The sequence below is a fragment of the Enhydra lutris genome, unplaced genomic scaffold (assembly GCF_002288905.1).
Source record: "Enhydra lutris kenyoni isolate GAN:26980312 unplaced genomic scaffold, ASM228890v2 scaffoldscaffold22, whole genome shotgun sequence".
NCBI lineage: Eukaryota > Metazoa > Chordata > Mammalia > Carnivora > Mustelidae > Enhydra > Enhydra lutris.
The window spans coordinates 15,066,752-15,089,099 of NW_019154106.1; the positions used below are offsets into that span (position 1 = coordinate 15,066,752).

The 22,348-nt window shown below is 37.5% G+C and overlaps 2 pseudogenes; one reads left to right on the plus strand and one right to left on the minus strand.

The window, feature by feature from the left end:
- Positions 1 to 5,930: 5,930 nt before the first annotated feature.
- LOC111150014 lies at positions 5,931 to 6,839 on the minus strand (annotated as a pseudogene).
- A 10,174-nt stretch (positions 6,840 to 17,013) lies between these two features.
- Positions 17,014 to 17,651, plus strand: LOC111149905 (annotated as a pseudogene).
- The last annotated feature ends 4,697 nt before the right edge of the window (positions 17,652 to 22,348 follow it).

A 22,348-nucleotide genomic window follows, 5' to 3' on the forward strand; every position in this document is an offset into this window, starting at 1 on the left:
CAGACATGAAGAATGCCATGAGGAAAATGTGGTGCCGAGACACACGGGTTGAAGGGAAATGAAGTCTCTGGAGTTCAAACCCTTGGCTGGGTCTCATTCTATCCACAGGATCCTAATGTCAGCAAATGCAGCAAGTAGAGAGGTGGTTTGCTGTCATCAAACGTTGTAAGATGTGAAGGGAAAAGGCCCCTCAACTACCTCTTTCCGTTTCTTAGTTTTCTGACCCGGTATAAGGGGAACAAATCCCATGAGTTCCAGCTCCCTTCCAGCTTTGATATTGTGGAACTTATGTTTGGCATTCTGGAACATTCTGTCCTTCATGGTCCTAGACATAGTGGAAGTTATAGCACTTTTATCAGGGCACACTGTAAACATTGCTGGGTTTGACAGTTATGTTGTGCTTTAGGAAACAGATCATTAAGAGATCTCTTATGGAGAGAGAGAAAGTGGTCCTAAGTACTCCATTTTTCAGTGGTGTCCACTGCAATAAAATAAGGAAGCAATGCCTAAAAATTTACATGTTTTTGTATATTTTAACACTTTTTACATAAACAATGCTGCTAAAATAATGTAATGCAATGGAATTACATATTTACACTCTCCTTATAGATGTTATTAACTCTCAGTACCCTATTGATGGTGTATTCCAGAAATTACAAGTTTCAAATTAGATAACATCACTTTTCAATCCTTTAAATGTAATTCCATGGTGTATTTATAACCCCATTTAAAAATCACTCGTGAGCATATAAACTGATGTTTTTTGTAAATGTGCAAAGTGGAAAATCTCCCATTCTGTAAAAGATCCTGAGTTTAAGAAGTCACATAGCTTAGTGTGTCTGGATTGCTCAGTAGGTTAAATGGTTAACCAACCATTAAATGATCTAATGTTGGCTCAGATCCTGATCTCAGGGTCCTGGGATTGAGCCTGTCACCTCCTCCCTGTTCAGTGGGAGTCTGCTTGTCCCTCTTCCTCCCTCCTTCCCCCTCCCCCCTTCCCCCTCCCCGATTCTTGCTCTTTCTTTCTCTCAAATAAATAAATAAAATCTTTAAGGGGGAGAAAAAAAGTAGGCACCTAGCTGAATAGATGGATGTTTAAATACTTGGGGTGCATTTTGTTAACCCTCACTGCTCTCTATGCAAGCAGCATACTTAGACATTTTTTCCCCACCATTTACACTATGCAAAACTGTCTCCATTCTACTCAGGCAGTCCCTTATACTAGTGGCACAGACCTGAAAGGCACAGACTTGTTATTTTCTGGTGCTCCATCCTCTATTTTTTTTTTTTTTTTTTTGCTCCATCCTCTTTACCACAGTCCCCACAAAGAAATTGTGTTGTATTTACTTGAAGAAATTGTCCTTTGTGCAACAGAAATCTGGTTTTTGTTTTTGTTTTGGAGTATAGTCAATACACAGTGTTGCATTATTTTCAGGAGTACAGCCTAGTAATTCCACAAATCTCTGTGTTTTGCTGTGCTTACCACAAGTGTAGGTATCATCTGTGTTATGTTCACTACACGATGCCTTTTGCTAGGACTTATTCATTCCATAAATGGAAACCTGTCTCTTCTACTTTTCTTCACCCATTCTGCCTACCTTCCCTCTTGGGACCATCGGTTTCTTCTCTGTATTTATGAGTCTGCAGGAACCTGGGTTTTAAGATGAGTGCATTTACAGAAATTAGCCACAGTTGATATGATTCAGCAATAGATTTTCTCTTCCCAAAGGACCTTTACATGTGTACTGCCTGCAAATTAGGGAACTTAGCACATAAAGGGAGGCCAAAAAAATAATGAAGTGTGTTGAAAAGGAGATAAGAAAGAGAATAGCAGATTAAATCAGGATTTTGTTTTGATGTTGATCTGGTGGCAATTACGTCCTGGTGGGATTCTCCAATTCAGAGATGTGAGGGTGAACAGGAATGTCTATAGATGCATGGGCTGGCGCCTAATTCTGGTGGTTTTGTTTTTGTTTGTTTTTAATTAGCCTATTATTGATAAATATGTAAGCTACATTCTCTGGTAATGGATTAAATTTGCTTATTGTAACAAATTTGCTGTTTGGTTTTTCCCCAGGAAGACAGGCTCTCAGAAGTCCATGTGAACCTGGCTCTTATGCATCCTTTGTTCACTGTCTTCTTATAACTTAGAAACAAAGGAAGGGTGGAAAGGAACATACCCAAGAGTAATAAATGTGTCCTTTTTTTCCACTGTGTTATTCACGGATGTGATAGTGAAGAGGGAGGTTGGCTGCATGCTTAGGTATTTAGAATTTGTCCTTTATGTATAAACCCAAGTTTAGGTGCTGTCCCTCATGCCCATTATCTCTTGCTTGGCCTTTTATACTACTCCTTTCAAGGTACCTTACACTAAACATATTGGAGGTTTTACTGACTCAAGAGTATGCCTCAGTCCCCACTTCTACAGTCAGCTCAATAATGCTGTGTAACAAGCCACTTCAGTATTTGCAGCTTATACAATGAGCATTACATTTTTGTTCATGTGTCTGCAAAAGGTAGGGTTCAGCTGATCTAGGGCAGGTTCAGATATGAGGTTCCTCAGGCATAAAGCAGAAATATAATCCTAGTCTTTGCTGAAATTGAAAGTTCGTCTTCTGGACATGTGATGTTTGTCACCACCATTGGCTGTTAGGAAAGTTCAGCATTGTCTCTCTCTCTTTATACTCTGGTGCACTTGGCTGGTGGATTCTTTGAATACTGAAATGTAAAATAAAGAGTATTTTGAAGATTTGAATAAAGTAATGAGGTTGTATTATACCTCAAAACAAAAGTTGTCATTATGAAAGATATGGATATATTGAAACTATCAAAATGAGGCGTTCCTGCTGAGTTATCATAAACATGGTGAAATTCTAGAGACTGTGACATGTGACAAATGTTTTTCTCCTCAATATGTTTAAATGAAAAAGGCAGTGACATACAGAGGAACATGAAAACTATTCTTACATATTAAACTGGAAAGTGCAAGAAAACATGTTTAAATTTTTGCTCCTCCCTGGAACAGGAATATAACCACTGTTTGGAAGAGAGTGGGAGACACATTTTTATTGTTTTCCACTTATGTAAATTAATTTAACCATCTGTAAAATGAGAAGGTTGCCATTTATTTTTGTCAATGAGGGCTCTAATCAAAGTCTTATCTGTCATCTTGTAACCGCAAGGTTGTAAAATTATAAAAACTATAAAACTCCAGTGGATGGCAGCCAGTGCTGTGATCATATGTCTATGAAATAAAACGGCATAAACCATACTCAACCCTACTGTAACTGAGGAGAGTCTAGGTTTTAATGAAATAAATGATCTCTTTCTAGGGAACCAAGAGTAGACTCTCTGAGCTCCTCTGATTGGGATTGGCCCTGAGGACCTTGGTGAACAGGAATAAATGTATGAAGTCATTGGTAGAAACCTGAATACTATTCCATATGTCCTGTTCTTGGTCTTTTTGGAGAATAATAAATCCCTCATCTTTTACCTTTTTAGGGATGTCAGAACTTCACTAAAACTAATGTCTCTTAGTAGTCAAGATTTAAGTGCAAAGACATAGAAGAAAGAGTATTGTGGAGAAAAGTTACAAATGGCTAATATTTATTAATTCTTGTTCACTCTTGAGTGTAGTTTGGGCTCTACCGGTTGTTTTAATGCAGTGGTTGTTTCTCAAAAACAAAAGTTTCAAGGCCTCTCAAGCCAAATTTTAGGGATTATACAAGATCACTTTTACCACCTTCTGTTCATATGGTTAAAGATTACATGAGAGATGTCTCATAAAATAAGATAAGATGTCTTATCTGGGCAGCTTAGTGACTGCACAGTACATCAAATGGTAAGCTTTGTAATACCCCCCCTCAAAGTAGTGAGAACACTGAAACATGATGTTTTAATGAATATATTTTAAGATAAGCTTTGACAGGAAAGTTACTATTGGTATTGAAAGGTTTTCCAGTTAAGTAATTGGGAACAGCATTAAAAATAAAATGGAATCTTGTCATAGTTACTAAGAATGTGGTAAAATCGAATACACTGAAATCATTTATTTTTTTAAAGTTTCTGTATAAATTCTAATTATACATAATATATATAACTATATGTATATAGTTACCATACAGCATAATAGGAGTTCCAGGTGTACAATTTAGTGATTGCATACTTACATAACACACACAACGCTCATCCCAACAAGTGTACTCATATCCCCATCACCTAATTAACCTGTTGTCCTATCCACCTCCCCTCTGGTGACCATTAGCTTATTCTTTACAGTTAAAAGTCTGTTTCTCACAAGATGGGATTGGGAGGGAGACAAACCATAAGTGACTCTTAATCTCACAAAACAAACTGAGGGATGCTGGGGGGAGTTGGGAGAAGGGGGGTGAGGTTATGGACATTGGGGAGGGTATGTGCTATGGTGAGTGCTGTGAAATGTGTAAACCTGGCGATTCACAGACCTGTACCCCTGGGGATAAAATTATATTATATGTTTATTAAAAAAAAAAGTCTGTTTCTCAGTTTGTCCCTCTCTCATTGTGTACCTATATTCATTTGTTCTGTATCTTAAATTCCACGTGAGTGGAATCATATGCTAGTTTCCTTTCTCTGACTGACTTGTTTTGCTTAGCATAATACTCTCTAGTTCCATCCTTGTCATTAAAAATGACAATAACTCATTCCTTTTGAGGACTGAGTAAGAATATATATATATATATAATGAACCCAGATTTTATCCATTTATCATTCAGTGGACACTTGGGAGTATTTCCATAATTTGGCCATTGTAGGTAATGCTGATATAAACACCGGGATGCATGCAACCCTTTGAAGAATATTTTTGTACTCTCTGAAATCACTGAATTTTAAAAGTTCATTATATAACTGATGCCATGCACATATTCAAGGCATGGCTGCTAATCTGGTCTACTCAGTATCAGCACCAAAATTCTATTGGCAATTCTAACTAGTGAATAGGCACTAATCCTTTTCTAGGAAAGCACAAACAGCAAAGAAGGCAGCTTCCTGATGTAAATGTAGTTTCTGTCTAAAACTAGAGAAAAGTATCCTGAGTACTTCTCAATGCCTTAGATGCCTTCTCTTATTCCGTTGATACGACCCAACTGTGAATGAAATAATATACATGTTTCCTTCAAATCGGGTTTTACCTTTCTGTACTTCAATCTCAGAAAGTATGTCCAATCAATGCTGTATTTAAATTCTTATTCAGTCTTGACAACATACATTATTTTACTTCCTTCCCTCTTAACATTGTAGAGAACTCTTGTAGCACCTATATCCCAATCCAACAAATGAGCTGAATATCATGAGGTCTTTGTAATACTACATTTAAAAAATCCCATACATAATGTCTCAGTTATCTTAATAGTCAAAGGAAAATATGAAAAATTATGTAAGAAAGAAACTACACATATTTACATATACAGCCTTTCAGCTTTTATTTCACTAGTATGGAACTTTTTAAGGATAAACTAATCGTATAATGAAAGGAATTTCTTGACACACCAAGTTAGTTCCTTTGCTCTGATTGTGTTCAGCAGAAAGCAGTATACCTTATATAGAATGTGCAATAGAGAGAATTGTAAGTCATAGAGAATAAGCTTTACTTTATTTATGTATGCTAATTATTTGAACAGGTGTGATTGTAAAATTTCTTTCTCCTTATCAAACCAGAGTGTAGAGTGAGATGTGAGGAGTATTTCATAATCAGCAATATCAGATTCAAGCTCTCAAAAAAGTAAGAACCAGACCAGAATTTTGAGGGAAACTACTAGTTTGAGGGCAGAAGTACAGAGAAAAGTAAGGAAATCAGCTGCACTATATTAGGGTGTGTTGGGCAAGTGAAGATATTCACCATAATATTTGTGATATCTGTAGGGATTAAGTAATCAGCCAAACGCCTCAAATCATCTTTTGCTTTCTGTGGATATTTTGATATACTATAGCTTTCTCATGGCCTTTTTCACTTCTGCATTCCGTAGTGTGTAGTAGAGTGGTTTAATAAGGGGCCCCAATATTATAAAATACGGACACCATCTTGCCCGTGGGGAAAGTGGTTGGGAGGCATGTATATATAAATATACATGGACCAAAGAATAAAAGTACTACGATGATGTGATAAGTGCAAGTAGAGAGAGCTTTTTCCCTCCCCTCTGCACTGTGGTTCCACAGTGAATGCAAGATGACAATATATGAGATCATCAGAATCATAAACCTGCTTCTGCAAATGACCAACAGCAGGTTGATCACATATGTGTCCATGCAAGCAAGTTGCAGCAAGGGCTGCAAATCACAGCAGTAATGATCAAACAAATTGGATCCACATAAAGGCAGTCTCAAAGCCAGGATAATCTGGGTAATAGAATGAATAAAAGCCTCTACTCATGCAAGAACAACCTGGATGGTGCAGTCCTGCCATCTCATGATGGCTGAGTAATGTAAGGGCTTACAGATTGCCACATGGTGGTCCACAGCCATGAGGATGATGACAAAGATCTCCATACAGCTAAGGAAATGTAGGGCAAGGACTTGAGTCCTGCACTCATTGTAAGTTATGGTTCTTTTTGCTGAGAGTGAATCCACAATTAGTCTGGGGGCTGTGGACATTGAGAAATAGGAGTCAGCAAGGACAAATAGGAAAAAGTACATGGGGGTCCCGAGTGTCCGGGTGAACTTGATGGTCACAATAATCGCAAATTCCCTACCATGGTTCCCACGTATAAAATGAAGAAGATTACAAATACCATCTTCTTTTTCATTGGATCTTGGGTCAATCCGAACAGTATGAACTCAGTTACACTGTTATTTTGTTGCATAATTTCAGGCAAAGTGGAGAAAGTGCAGGTAGGTAATAATTAATCTGCAAAGAAAAATATTAGGAAATGAATACTCCATTTGCAGGTCAAATCCATATGCTTGATCATGGAAGGGCCACTTACCAGTGTGTAATCACTGACCTCCCATGTTGTTTTCTTCTGAATAAAGTGGAAATCATAATATCTATTCACCATCTATTCACCTGATTGCTTATGGGAATAATAAAATATATCAATAATGAGAGAGTACCTGTTTCTTCAGGCATAATAAATATTAATTTAGGGGATTTGGTATGAGAGGGTATCTTTATGAGGTGAATGTCTTTCTTTAGTTTATAGCAAAATCCTTTTAGGACAAGATGTTGCCAAATGAAGAAAACTCATGTATGATTTACAAAATGCCCTTTCACACTACTTGAATCTGGTAGTTCAGTTATAAAGTGTCTTCTAGTAAATATTATGAACATTCAATGAATGATGTAGAAACATTTGATGGTGTTTCCCTTAATGAGACCTAGCAGAGAGGGAGAGAGAGGGAGAGAGGACAAGGGAGAAACAAACCACCTTTATGCAGTGAACAATTAATTGGTTCAGTCCATCATAAAATTCATTTTAATCTGTTAGCTTGACTAAGTTTATTTCCTTTTACTTTACCTCTGTATAATTTCTAGTTGCTTGTAGTTTAAATTCAGCTTCTATAATAAAGCTTTGTACTTTTGAAATTATACCATGCTGTCCAAAGTTAAATTATTTTCGTTGTTCAGCATTTTAATGGGTCTTTCAGCATATTTTCATAAGATATAAGGAAAGACTGAGACTAAAATAAATGATAAATAGAGAACATTTGGCATAAATCAAAATATTCTTTCAAAATTTCATGTTATTTTAAACACCAGGGATTTATTTATTTTATTTTTAAAATTTTTACTTGTTTTTTTGAATTTCTTTTCAGTGTTCCAGAGTTCATTGTTTATGCACCACACCCAATGCTCCATGCAATACATGCCCTCCATAATACCCACCACCAGGATTACCCAAGCTCCCACCCCCAACCCCTCCAAAACCCTCGATTGTTTTTCAGAGTCCACAGTCTCTCATGGTCCATCTCCCCCTCCAATTTCCCCAACGCACTTCTCCTCTCCATCTCCCCATGTCTTCTGTGTTATTCCTTAGGCTCCAGGGATTTAGAAAGTGAGATAAGGAAGCTCCAAATCATAGCTGAAACTTTTCTTTTTCTAATCAATCAATCAATCAATTAATTAAAATTTTATTTTATTTTATCAGTGTTCCAAGATTCATTGCAATTTTTCAATAGAGATCCTGTAATCTAGATTCTTGAGTGTCCCATATCCTGACTTTAGTAAGGGAAGATAGAAACAGGAAGGGAACTAATATTTATTTATAGGTGCCAAACAGTGGAATAACATTCTCTGTCCTCATCACATATATTTTTAAGTAGGGACACAATTAAATGTGTAAGTGCCAAGGCACTTAAATACATTTACAACATGTATTTCAGACAAAAGCACAATTTTCTTAAATATGAATAAATTTCAGAGATCAGTCTTTAAAAACACCATGCTTAAAGTACCTGTGTGGCTCAATTAATTAAGCATCTGACTCTTGATTTCCACTCAGATCATGAACTCAGGGTTATGGGATTGAGCCCTATTCTGGCTCCGTGTCTGCTTTGGAGCCTGCTTAAGATTCTCTCTCTCCCTCTCCTCTGTCTCTTTCTCTGCTCACTCTCAATCTCTCTAAATAGATAAAATCTTTAAAATAATGCAAATGAAAATGGGCAAAAGAACTGATTAAAAAAACTCTTATTATTAAAAATAATGTGAGAATATAATAAATTTCATTTATATAAATACATTCAGAATTTAAATGTCAACTATGTATCTTTTCACTTATTAGATTAACAAAGATAAATGTATCTTAACAAACACTACTGAAAATGATGTGGGAAACAATTGATCCCACCCATTCTTAATAGGATTTTAAGGGGATGCAATCTTTAGGGGAGTGATTTTCAGCATTGATGTTTTAATAGAACATAGGAAGTGATAGTGCAGATACACACATACACAAGCACATTTGCACTGTGAGTAGAATATGGCAAAGGGACACAACAGCCAATGGGAAGAGCTCCCAGTGCCAAAAACTGGAAAAAAACTGAGGAATAAAATAAATGACAGTGAATTTAAATATGACTCATAGTTTTAAAAATGCACAAGTTCCTAATGATGTAACCACTTAAATAAGTAACTAATAAATAGGGGATTGTAGATAAATCTCCCCTAATAATGAATCCTTAATGATTTTGTAGGTGTTCTGCTCTCAAAGTGTCATAGGGTAACTCTCAATCTCCTCTTTGTGGACTGTACACAAGTGAGTTCTTTCCAAAAGGCACATTGTGAAATGGAGTGAGAGGAGTATTCACAGAGAAGAAATGCTACAAACAGTACCTCAATCAGGTGATTAAGATTGACACCAATGGTGATGAGTCACAGTGAAATAGGTACCCACTGGCATGATGTGATGTAAATGACACTTTGTCTCTGTCACCTTTCTCCCAATAACCCATAACTCCAGTCCAATCTTGAGTAAAATGTCAGACAAACCCTAAGTAAAGGTTTTTATGGGAAATGTCTGACTAGCTCTCCTCAAAACTGTCAAGTTCATCAAAGACAAGAAAACTTAAGGGACACCTGGTTTGCTCAGTTGGTTAAACCTTCCACTCTGGTTTTAAGGCTTAGGTCATGATCTCGGCATCATGGGTCTGAGCCCCTCATGGGGCTCTGCACTCAGCAAGGAGTCTGCTTCTCTGCCTCTCTCTCCCTCTGCCCTCCCCCCACTTGCTCTCTGTCTCTGAAATAAACAAATAAATCTTAAAAATTAAGAAAAGTTAAGAATAAACTTATCATGATGGGCACTGAGTAAACTATAGAATTCTTTAATTTCTTTAGATTTATTTATTTATTTATTTATTTATTCATTCATTCATTCATTTATCAAAGAGAGAGAGAGAGAACACAAGCAGGGAAAGCAGAGGCTTAGGGAGAAGCAGGCTTCCTGCTGATCTGAGAACCTTATACAGGACTCATCCTAAGACCCTAGGATCATGAGGTGAGCTGAAGGCACATGCTCAAACTCCTAAGCCACCCAGGCATCCCATAATTAAATTTTTAAATGATCAATATTATATTCGACATTTAGTTTATGTTATTCATATATTAAAACTCTTGTCCTGGGGCACCTGGGTGGTACAATTGGTTAAGCTTCAGGCTCTCTGCTCAACAGGGAGCCTGCTTCTCTCTCTCCCTCTGTCTGCCTCTCTCCCCACTTGTGCTCTCTCTGTCAAATATATAAATAAGATCTATTAAAAAAAAAAAAAGACAACACAAGGTCATAACAACTCTTCTGCATACAACTGAAAATGCACTAAAACCTCCACAATAAGGAAGGTAATTTTTGGGGGGGGGTGATTTTTACTTTCTCCTTGATATTCAGTAAATTACATACTGTGATGTAAAATAAAAATACTAAAATGCTATGATAGAAAGCCAATACATCTTCTGTTACATGATACGGTAATAAGAAAGGGAAGAAAACAAAGATACTTGCTTTATACATATTCACACACGTATTCATAAGGAGTAAATAATTATAGTCTTCATTTTGTAACAGTCACATGATTAATTTGTAATCACTTTCTTCTGTTACTCATTCTATAGTCAATGTGTTTTCAGCAAGCACAAATGCTGGTCATGATTATTTAGCTGGTGGGGTGATACAGACTTTTATTACTGAAGGGTCTGTGTCATTAGTAATTCTGACTGGATTGGGGTGTTGTAGTTCTCCATTGACCTTATCACAGAGCATTGTGATACTAAGGGTAGTCTTATGGGATATCCTGTTTTCTAGATATACTCTTCCTTACCTCTATTGTGTAGTAGTCCCATTTCCCCTTGGCTTCCAGGGTTAATCACCCCAAACAGCACAATGGCTTATTTCTCTGCCTATTGATTCAAAGGCATGAGCTTCCCAAAGTGGTAGGACAGCAGTCTTAACATTCTTTTCAATAGAATCTTGAAAGATTTCTCCCTTTGGAATGAAGACTTAGAAGCAAGATGACCATAACTTAAAGGGGACAGAAAACAAAAATTTCCCTAGTGTGTCAATAAAGGTAATAATATGTGGTGCCTCTCCCATTTCTATCCTTAGATTACAGGACCTGGCTATGGGAGGAACAGCAACATGTCATGGATGCTGATTCAGAGCATACATGGCCTTCCAGAGAACTGAAGACTCTTGCTCCAACCCTGGAAAGTACTGGTATCTAGTTCATACTATAACTAATTCTGCAAAAGGAACTTCCATCAAATTATTGGGCCAATTGCTTCAAGATAGTGGGAAATATGGTAACAACAGTGAATTCCATGAGCATGGAACCATTGTGGCACTTGATTTGCTATGAGGTGAGGTCATGGATTAGAGGCAATGCTGTGTGCAATACTATGATGGTGGATAAAAAAATTCTCTAATTTTGTGGATGGTAGTTTTGGCAGAAGCATGGCATGCACAGAGAGCCAATCCATATCCAAAGATAGTGTCTATGCCAGTAAGAACAAAATACTGTCCTTCCTTTATGGAAAAAGTCCAAAGTAATCAACCTGCATGCAGGCTGATCATGCCAAGGAATGATGTCATATTGAGGATTCAATGTTGCTTCTGGTACTGGAAGATATAGCACTTAGTGGTGGTCATGGCCACACTGGCCTTGGTGGGTGGAAGTCTGTGTTGTTAAACCCATGTACAACCTCCATCTCTGCCACCATTTTGCTCATGAGCCCATTGGGCGAATATAGGAGTGGCTAGGGGTAGGCTGACTTGTATGCACAAAATGGTTCATCCTATCCACTTGATCACTTGATTATTTAAACCCTCCTCTGCTGGTCATTCTGTGTTTTTGTTTTTTTTTTTTTTAGATATTTATTTTATATAGAGAGAGATCACAAGTAGGCATAGAGGCAAGCATAGAGAGAGGGGGAAGCAGGCTCCCCACAGAGCAGAGAGTCTGATGCCAGGCTTGATCGCAGGACCCTGAGATCATGACCAGAGCTGAAGGTAAAGGCTTAGCCCATTGAGGCACCCAGGGGCCCCACTCTGCTGGTCACTCTTTGGTGAGCATTCACAAGAAACAAAAATATTTTTGTGTGTTTTTACTCATTAGTAAGGTATGGAAACATGGCTCTTCCTCACATTTTCCTGTTGCCGATTTTCCAATAATGTTTTTCTCATGTCCCTGATTAATCAGTCAAACTTTTGGCCAAAAACCATGAAGCAATATACATTGTACATCTGACCATTACTTCTTCTAATAAAATGAACACCAGGTGCATTGCTTAAAGTTCTACCTATTGAAAGATCTTCCCTTCAACACTGAACTTCATGGATTTTCCAGAACGGAGCTGTAGTTCTAGATCTATTCACTTTTGAGATGTACCCACATATCACTGCAGAATTTTCTGTATCGCAGACCCAAATCTTTTTTTCTTCTGTCAGTTGATCAGAGTGAACCCCCCAAAAGGTCTTGAATGCAGGCTGAGGGAGAAAATTCATCATAGCAAAAATGAGGACCACGAACATTTGGGTACTTCTTCCTGAAATTTTTCTTCAGTTCCTGCTTGGGCCAGATCTCTGATATATTAGTCCCTCCTTATGTGGGGGAAGCAACGTGTATTAAGAGCCCCAGTGGATGTCTGAAATTAAGGGTAGTACTGAATCCCCCATATACTATGTTTTTTCTATACATACACACCTGCGATAAAGGTTAATTTATAAATTAGGTATAGTAAGAGATTAACAACAATAATAATAAAATAGGAAAATTACCACAATAAATGGTAAGAAAAGTTATCTGAATACATTCTCTCTCTCTCTCTCTCTCTCTCTCCAAATACCTGAGTGTACTGTACTCACCCTTCTCCTGTCATGGTGTGAGATGATAAAATGCCATCATAATGAGATGATGTGAGGTGAATGACACAGGCATTGTGATGTAGCATTAGGCTACTACTGACCTTCTGACACTATTCCAGAAAGATCACCTGCTTAAGTCATTGTTTAGAAGCAAGGTATTTTCCTCCACATATTTGTGTTCTTTCTACATTTATTCTTGTTGGTAATTCTAGTTTCATACCAGTCTGGTCAAAAAAGATGTATAACATGATTTCAATCTTTTTGAATTTACTAAGACCTATTTTGTAGCCTAACATGTGATATATTCTGGGGAACGTTTTCTAAGCACCTGAAAAGAATGTATCTTCACCAATATTGGGATATAATGCTCTGAATACATCTGTTAGGTTCATTTAGTCAAATGTGTCATTCAAAGCCACTGTTTCCTTATTGATTTTCTGTCTGGATGATCTGTCCATTGGTATATGTGGGGTATTATATTATTGTATTACTGCTATTATTGTATTATTATTGTATTACTGCCATTATTGTATTACTGCCAATTTCTTCTTTTATGTCTGTTAATAGTTGTTTTATGTATTTAGGTGCATCCATGTTTGTTGAATAGATTATTTATAATCGTTATAGACTCTTGTTGGATTGTTGGACTCACTTGCTAGAGTCAGTTCAGACCTAAAGATACATGCACATTGAAAGTGAAGGGATGGAAAAATATTTACCATGCAAACAGAGGGGAAAAGAAAGGTAGGGTATGGGAGCAATACTAATATCAGACACAATAGATGAGTCAAGTCTTATCTCTCCTCTGATTGAAGCTCTCCACTGGTGTACCAATTTGCTCTCATCAAAAATGAAGTCACTTAATGCAACCTACAAGGCTCTACGTGATCTGGACCCACCACCCCCTCTCTGACCCCTCATCTAATACTTTCTGGGTTCCCATGGACTCAAACACTCCAACACATTTCTGTAGTGTATATCTACACAGCTGACTCCCTCATCTCCTTCAAGGACTTACTCAAATGTGATGTCCTCCATAAAAACTACTCTGACAACTTTTGTAAATCTGCAGACTAGAGAGAGGGTTAAGACAGTGGAGGAGTAGGGGACCCTAATTTCATCTGGTCCCTGGAAATCAGCTAGATAGCTATCAAATCATTCTGAACATCCACAATAATCACCCAGAGATCTGAGAAAAGAATTGTTACAATTCTACAAATGGAAAAGTGACCACCTTTTGCAAGGTAGGAGGTGTGGAGACATGAATCCACTGAAATCTATGGGAAACTAAAACATGGGGGGAGGGAGCCTCAGTAAGCTTGGTACTAGAAAATTGTATAAGCAACAGTCTAATTTTGTAAAGCAAAATTAGAATTTTAGAAGTTTGCCTGAAAAGCCCTGAGGAGGTGAAGCAATCCCAGGTGGGACAATGTAGTCTCAGAATCCCCAGGGTCACAAAAAGAAGAAGGGTGTCTTAATGCAGCAGAGTTCCCAGGCATTGGAGCAGGGAAAACAGTTGCAAATAATGAGCCCAGGTGCCAGCTTTCTATTCAGTGTTCCCATAAACTGAAAACTGCAGCACAGTCTGGTGACCGGTCACCTGTCAGGGGCCCAGCAATTGGCAGAACCATGGAGAGATTTCCCCTTGCCCCTCCCTGGTAGGAACAGCACTGGTGCTTGCCACAGGAGTCTATAATGTTTGGACACTAGAAATGGTGTTGTATGTCTGAAATAGAAATTCCTGGTCACCGAATAGGTAAACATAAAGTGTAAAACCAGGAAGACCAGAGTGATTAACTGTCTTTCCCTGAGGGATCACTGAAGAGTGGGGAGCAAACTCTAGCACTAGGGGAAAAAGTATATAGAATTTGTGTTTTTTTGTTTTTTGTTTGTTTGTTTTCTCATGATTCTTTAGTGTTTCAATTTATATATTTTTTTTCAACTAATTTCTTGGGGTTTTTTTGATGTTTTTTAAAGTCTTTTTCATTTTCATTTTTATGGATACATTTATCCTTTCATTGTATTTAATTTTATTTTTGAATATATGTTAAGTTTTTCTTTCTTGAAAATTTTGAAATCTAGTTCTTTTCTAAAAAAACAAATCAAAATACACGCAGGGTCTAGCAAATTGCTTTCTTCTGTTCACCTGTTTCATCATATTTGATATCTCTCTCTCTCTCACTCTCTCTTTCTCTTTCTCTCTTTTTTGACCAGTTTCTATCTCTTCTGATTAGTTTAGTGTATACTTCTCTGTGGTTGTTGTTGCTATTTTAGTATTTTGTTCTCTCATTCACCCATTCTTCTCTGGATAGATGACAAGATGGAAGAACTCACCTCAGAAAAAAAAAAAAAAAAACAAGAGGCAATAATGACACAGGAACCAGATCAGTATGGACATAAGCAGGATATTGGAAATAAAGCTCAGAATAATGTAAAGATACCAACTGGGCTTGAAGAAAAACATAGAAGACACTAAAATATCCATTTCTGGAGGAATAAAAGGACTAAAAGCTAAATACATCAAAATTTAAAAAGCTATTAATGAGATGCAATAAAAAATGCAGTCTCTAATTGCTAGGATAAATGAGGCAGAAGAGAGAATCAGTGATATAGGAGATAAAGTGATGGGGAATAAAGAAACCAAGAAAAAGAGAGGTAAAAAAATACTGGATCACAAAGAAAGAATTTGAGAGATAAGTAATATCATAAAGCAAAACAATGTTAGAATACTTGGAGTCCCAGAAGAGGAAAGAGAGAGAGGGGAAGAATGTATTTTGGAGCCAATTATATGTGACAGCACTCCTAATCTGTGGAAGAAAACAGGCATTCACGTCCAGGAGGCACAGAGAAATCTCCCTCAAAATCAATAAAAATAGGTCAATACCTCGATATAATAGTGAAGCTTGCAAATTTCAGAGACAAAGTAAAAGTTCTGAAACTAGCTCAGGACAAGAGTTCCCCAACCTACATGGGTAGAAACATGATAGACTGGCAGCAGAACTATCCACAGATACCTGGCAGTCCAGAAAGGACTGGCATGATATATTCAGGGTGCTAAATGAAAAACTATGCAGTCAAGAATACTTTATCCCCAAGGCTGTCATAGAAGGAGAATAAGATAGATAGGAGAGACAAATAGAAGGAGAGATAAAGATCTGTCGAGACAAACAGAAACTAAAAGAATTTGTGATCACTAAAGGAGCACTTCAGGAAAAATTAAAGGGGATCCTTTGAGTGAAGAGAGTGCCCAAAAGTAACATAGACAAGAAAGGAACAGAAGAAGGAGAAGGAGGAGGGGGAGGGGGAGGAGGAGGAGGAGGAGGAGAAGAAGAAGGAGAAGAAAGAAGGAAAGTCAAAAAAGAAAAAGGGCTGAGGCATGCTGTAGGAATTTGGTATTAAATAAGCATAAGAAAGGCTTCACTGAGGAGAGATTAGAATAATGCCATAAGTAGATGAAGCTACTGGGCAAGCAGCAATATTTTAACCAGGGAAAGCCTGCCCGATGTCCTCAAGAAATTACAAGGAAGCCAGTATGTCTGGGTCAAGGGAGCAAGTATGGAAATTTAGAAAAGGCCAAAGTGACAATAGAAGATCAAATCATTTTAAGAATTTGGTGTTTTGTGGGGTTTTTTTTTGTTTCTTTTCTGTTTTTTGTTTTTTTTCTCTGAGCAAAAGGGAATCACTGCTGGGTTTTAAGCAGCAAAGTGTGCTGTGGTGGAAATAGACTTAGCAGAGCAAGAGTGGAAGTGGGGAGAATTATGAGTTCAAAACTATTATTTATGATGGATGCTCATAACAGGATGGAAGGAGACGTGGTGGTAAAACACATTATATTCTACATAATTTTGAAGGCAAACAAATGTCTTTTGTTTTTTATTTTTGTTTTGCTTTGTTTTGTTTTGTTTTTTTTTGTTTGTTTGTTTGTTTGTTTGTTGTTTTGTTTTGTTTTTTCCTAACAGGTTAGGTGTGAGCTGTGATATTATCACTTTTTTTGGACTTCCATGTTTTTGGCCTGGGAAACTAGAAGGATAGAATTTTCTGGGGAAGGCCACAAGTGTTTGACTGCAATAATAATCAGTCATTGTTGGTATCCCTGGCTGGGATGAGGTCAATGGGGGTGCTTAGCCTGGTGGTGGTTCCTGGGGAGGGGTCCTGGAGACACAGGGTGTCTAGGACCTGGAAGGGAAACATGGGTCCATGCCTGCACCTCTTCCCCTACAACACCAGGCCTACCACAAATTTAGTGCTGTTCACAGATGGCCTGGGCCATATTTCTCAGTGGACTCCACCATGGCTGGGAGTCTGGCAGGCATGATTTCCACCATTGTGATACCTCTAACAGACCTCATCAAATCCAGGCTAATTGTACAGAATGTGCTGGAATCATCTTACAAGGGGATCCATTGTGCTTTTCTACTATTTATCAATAGGGAGGGTTTTTGGACTTTATCAAGGATTTTCCTTGACTGTTTTATGTTCTATTTGTTTCTCTGCTAGTTTCCATGATCCTAGAGAATATCAGGACTGGATCTGAGATCAGTTCTCTCTCCTCTAGAACGTTGCCAGTGTCTGCCTGACTACTGAGGTGACCCAGACCCTCTCCTTTGCCTTCAACATGGTGAAAAGAAAGGTGAAATCTCAGAGCCTCTAGCTTCCTCACTGTGGAGGAGTAGATGTTCATTTCTCAGGAGGAATGGCCTGCTTCCCACAGACAGTGAAAGTGTCAGGGCTACTGGGGCTCTAGAATGGACTGTCAACACACTGAAGACCCTTCCATATTTTAGAATTATGTTTGGCAACTTTGAGTTAGAAACTTATCTTTACTGAAATTGTTGCATCGTGTCTCCTCTGACATATAAATGAACTCCAAGGCCGAATCAGGGTAGAATCTCTAGGAATCATGAGTATTAAAAAGTTCTTCAGGAGTGTCTGGGTGGCTCAGTTGGTTAAGTATCTGACTCTTCACCTCAGCTCAAGTTTGACCTCAAGGTCATGAGTTAAGCCCTTTGTTTGTCTCCATTGTGGGTGTGGAGCCTACTTAAAAAAAAATGTTCTTCAAAACAGGACAACTTTTATGTCTAAAGAATGAATAATTTAAAATCAAATAGAAGTGTGCTGACTGAGGAGTGATTGGGTGGCTCTGTTGGTTAAGCATCTGACTCCAGATCAGGTCATTATCCCAAGCTCCTGGGATCAAGCCTTGCATCAGTTTCCCTGCTCATAGAGGAATCTACTTCTTCCTCTTTCTCTGCCCTTCCCCATGCTCATACTTTCTCTTGCTGTCTCCCAAATAAATAAAATATTTTTTTTAAAGAAGTGGAGGCACCTGGATGGCTCAGTCATTAAAGCATTTGCATTTGACTCAGGTCATGATCCCATAGTCCTGGGATTGAGCCCTGATTCAGGCTCCCTGCTCAGCCGGGAGCCTGCTTCTCCCTATCCTGCTCCCACTGTTTGTGTGCTTGCTCTCTCTCTCCCTCCCTCCCTCCCTCAAATAAATAAATAAAACCTTAAAAAAAAAAAAGAAGTGTACTGACTGAAAGTATGTCATATTCACAGGTACATGTTGTCTCTTATTGTGACACACAGAGTGACAAAAGGATATTATTGGCTGCTTCTATTGGAAATGTGAAGAATTCAGCCACATACCACCTCTGAGCTCAAACTGATGTCCCTGTGAACACCTGTACCATGGAGAGGTTTCCCAATACGACTGTCTCATCATGGAATTTCACCATATTTCATAGCAAATCTAACAGTAATGAAATCTGCATTTTCACTCAGAACGTAAATGTGCAATTTGTACAACACCAAAGAAAGGTAATTGTCCTGAAACCTCAAAACAACAAATAGTTGAAGTGGCTGAGCAGATACCGCATCATGAGCTTAGCCACAGGATCACAGCTTGTGCTGAACCACATCAGCCTAGTTTCACTCAATTTGACCCTAGACTTCTCAATACAATCATTCTGGAATTCATAATTTTTGCTGACTTCTGAGTACACAGACCACAGTATGAATTATGCCTTATAAGAAACTAAATGAAAATATTTAACATTTAAAAATTATCACTATTCTAGTAGAATCATACCTCCTTATGTAAAGGTGAAGCAGCCCAGGCTTAGATGTTTCAGGAATCTTGTGTTTCAGGAAGGCAGTTTTTACCATGACTGCTTAATTATGCCCAAAAAGATCGTCCAGGTGAAGTCATGTAGAGCTTAAGTTACCTGAATTCTATGCATTTTTAGCCTGCTTTACAAGCCTACTCTGAAAATAAATTCTTGAGTCAGGTTATTCTTACAAAATGTCCTAGATCCCTAGAACAAATCAAAAAGAACATTTGACACATATCAAAAACAAAAATGGTAAATGGACAAAAATGCTTTAGGTTAATCATCTACTACCTTTTTAAAAAATCAGATTTCAGATTGTTCCACCTTGAGGACTGTACGTCAAGTTTATATAACTGTCTTTTCAAATAGTGCCTACTTATGAATTTAAAAGAATCTAATATTAAGTTGTTAATTTACACACACAGGTTTCGAGGATGTTGATATTTATACACACATAGGTTTCTGGTATATAAAATTTATTTTTGAAAGGGAAAAAATCAATCATTAAATATAAAGATATTTGTTAGATATATAAAGTATCAAGCAAGTTGTTGAGTATACAAGACTGACTTTCAAGTAGGAGGTCTGCAGTGAAAATATAAATGTCTGAGTCATCAGCATAGAGATTGTACTTAAAGCCACAAAAACCCTTGATTATAATTTACTTTTAACATAACTTATGAAATGAAATTTTCCCCCTGAGCTTTAGTTTCCTAAATGCATGCACTTTCAGAGAAATCTCAGCTAATCAGAATTGATACTAAAAGAAAAAATAATAAATAAATAAATAAATAAATAAATAAATAAATAAACAAATGCTCCCTGATCATCAATGACCTTCCACAAACATTCTCTTAATGGAAGTTCCTAAAACTTAAGGTGAAAAACTTTCTCTCCTTCATAATATCACTTTCATTGCTACTTCTTTCTTCTCATTTCTCTTCTTCCCCTCTGTTTCTATAGCAATAGTAAATTATAGTAATTAATAGCAAAGGTGGCAAGACAAGTAGCTTATTGATGTCTTATGTTACCCACCAAGAAAGTCCTGCCTCATCATTAATAGGATTTTTGCCTTTTGTTTAAAGATCTATCTATTTACTTGAGAAATAGAGAGAGAGAGAGACCATGAGAGTAGGGGGGAGGGCAGAGGGAGAAAATCTTCAAGCAGACTTCCACTGAGCATGGAGCCCTACAAGGGGCTAGGTCTCACAACACATGAGAAAAGGACCTGAGCAGAAACCAAGAGTCAGGTGCTTAACAGGCTCAGTTAACCAGGAACTCAAATAGGATTTGTACATTGAGAGATTTTTTTAGTACAGGAAATGAACTTTAAATAAATCTTCCAAACTCTTATTGTCAGAGTTTGAAAGATGACCCTTATCCTCAAGGAAGCATACTCAAGCAAAGTCTCTTAGAATGGATTTAGATGGATTGATCTGCCATACTTCAAGCTCCAGTCATCAAATCTGTAGGAAAGCAAACTTGATTATATTTATTCTGAGACAGACTCACTGCCCACTCTCACAGGGACTGACTGCTATTGTCCATACTCAGTTGTTAATGGTACCTGAACTAAAATGTAAATCTAATGAGTTACATGAAAAATAAAAATCAAAATACCAAAATGCTTATTCTAGTCATTAGTCAATATTTTTCTCTCTAGGGAGGAAAAATCTCTGTAGGAAGGCAAATTACCAGGCAAAGTTAGTTTAATACAGGTAGAATTCAAAAACCCATAGCCCGAAACATTTCTCCTAAAACAGAATTGTACATGCCATGGCCAGACAACCAAGAAATCTTATCCACTAGTCAGTGAATCATTTTCTTGCGTGTTCCCATTTGGATGAAATATTGTGACATTTGCTCTGTTTTCTCTGTCAGTTGTTGCTTTTCTCATATGTATGAACTTATCCATGAGGTGTTGCTTTCTATAATGTAATTCTCAGAATTGGATAAAATTGTCCCCAATGCACCAACCAACAATTAGTGAAATACCCATGGATTTACATGACAAATGTATATGAAACTAAGAATATGAACAAATAATGATAAACATGATGAACAATGAAAAAAATTATAGTACATAAAAATTATAAATCAATACAATAAATATATTTGTTATAACTAGAATTATACTATTTGAATAGCAGGTCATGAGTTATCTCCTTGTACATGCTCAAGAGACAAAAAAAAAAAAGGCCAGTTTTTACAGATGTTACAAAGGGAAGATAAGCACCAAATAGAGGCCTAATTAGTTGATATGTGTGGTCCTGTGGGATCATCAGCTTCTTGTACTGACTTGGAGATATTCATCGCTGAGCCAGAAAAGATAAGATCCCTGATGAAGAAGAAGAAGTAGGAGGAGGAGGACATGGAGGAGGAGGAAGAGGAGGAGGAGAAGGAGAACACGAGGAAGAAACATTAGAAAAGGGATGGACCCAAAGGGAGGGAGGGCTTGACTGTGAAGTTAGGTGAGAATAGTCCGTAAAATATAGAGGGTGAAACACGCATAACTTCAGGTTAACATAGAGATGAGCACCACAAGCCTATAGTCTCATTAAATTAAACGGTTGTAACAGAGAAATTTGGGGGCAGATAATGGACAGTCATGAAAGCCAGGTCAGGTGGTTCTATTTTCTTTTATTTTCTTTTACTTTAAATAAGCAAAAACAAGGCCAAAAGCAAAATTTTGAAAAAAGCAAAAATTTGAGGGCATTAAAACAAGAAACTGGCACTTACGGATGTATACATTATGTGAGATCAACACCACCACTCAGAGTTCTATCAGTGAATTCAGTCATCATTTCCTCACACTCCACACCGTCCTATCGCCCTGATTTTGGATGATATTATGTTAACAGAGCATGCTTTTTTTATTCCTATAATCCTTAATTTTTACTTTTACCTGTTGAAATTTTACAATTCAAATTATATTGGTACCAATAGTCTTCCCTTGGTTTTCCTAGGTCAATAGCCTTCTGCCTCTACCATATATATATATATCACAATTCAATAAGGCAATTCTAGATTATATATTATTCTTGCTCTATAATCTTCAAACATCATTTAAACAATATTTAAACAATATTCCTCTTTTGTTATTTCATTTGACCTGCATGTTTTCTTGCAAGGTGGATGTGGCCTCTTTCCTTCCTTCCTTCCTTTCTTTCTTTCTTTCTTTCTTTCTTTCTTTCTTTCTTTCTTCTGCTTGCCTTCCTGCCTTCCTTCCTTCCTTCATCTTTTTTAGAGAGAAAGAGTGCACAGGAGTTGTGAGGGGAGGGGCAGAGGGAGAGAGAAAATCTCAAGTAGGTTCCATGCCCAGTGTGAAGCCCCACAGAGGGCTCAATCTCAAGAGATCATGACCTAAGCTAAAATCAAGATCAGACACTCAACTGACTCAGCCACCCAAGC